We start from the raw sequence: 1,018 nt of genomic DNA on the forward strand, positions 1-1,018 counted from the left end.
CATATTTAAATATGTATGAGAATTATGTTTTAATTAAGATATATTTTATTTCTATTTGTTTGAACTAAAGTTATTCATATGCTACATTCTATCTGAAACAGATAGAGAATGAGGTTAGCAGCCTGTGGCACCCATGGCCACCTTACTTGTGCCACCTTACCCAGTGGTAAGGTGGCACAAGTGGCACCTTACCCGGAAGCCCGTGGCACAAGTGACACCTTATGGCAGCTGTCAACATGTTTTCACTGAGGCTCTTTATTGGAAACTGAAATTTGAGACTGTATAAAAAATAGACCAGGGCATATTTGCTTTTTTGAGGGAACACAACACTTAAGAGGAAATGCAATACTTTGTGCCAGATCCACCGTTGTTTTCATTAATTATAAATTCATTCATATTAAATCTGACACAGAAGCTGTCACCAAAGAATATTCTATTCCTATTCTATTGTTTTCCCCACAAAGCATATTTAAATATGCTTAACTATGTATAATACAATTTAAAAAACCTTTAAAATAAAATTGTTTATAAATATAGCTGTTTGTATAAGGTTTCCAGTAACAAAACAGCGTGTTATGAAAGATTAAATGCTCAAATACGTCATTGTGCCTGTCCAACGTATAACGCTGAGTGGAGCAGTCGACCACTCTAAAATGGCTGCCCTAAATCTCGTCATCGAAAATAGGCGAGAGCGGTCCGTGAGGCGTGGGAGGTGCCAGTATGAGGTAGCGGCAACCCTTGGAAGGTGCCGAAGTCAGTGACAACACTGACCGCTAGCCCCGAAAACAGTGGCACTAATGGCAGGTGTCAGCGGAAGTGCCAGTATGAGGTGCCGAGGTCAGCCGAAGTCAGTGACAACACTGGCAGCTAGTCCCGAAAACAGTGGCACTTGTGGCGCATAATGACACCTGCCACCGGAAGTGCCATGAGTAGGTGCGGTGTCACGATTTGCGCTCGGCCCTGCTGCATTCAATGGACCTTACCAAGCCCAGCCCAAAAACGCCCCTCAACAGTCCCA

At 42.9% G+C, this 1,018-nt stretch overlaps 1 protein-coding gene across 4 annotated transcripts in view; it reads right to left on the minus strand.

Annotated features, from left to right (window-relative positions):
* ncoa1 (nuclear receptor coactivator 1) overlaps positions 1 to 1,018 on the minus strand; it is a 48,160-nt gene that overhangs the window by 12,017 nt on the left and 35,125 nt on the right. The window lies entirely within an intron of this gene.

This window comes from Poecilia latipinna, unplaced genomic scaffold (assembly GCF_001443285.1).
Source record: "Poecilia latipinna isolate Pla-1442-1.1 unplaced genomic scaffold, P_latipinna-1.0 Scaffold625, whole genome shotgun sequence".
Taxonomy (NCBI): domain Eukaryota; kingdom Metazoa; phylum Chordata; class Actinopteri; order Cyprinodontiformes; family Poeciliidae; genus Poecilia; species Poecilia latipinna.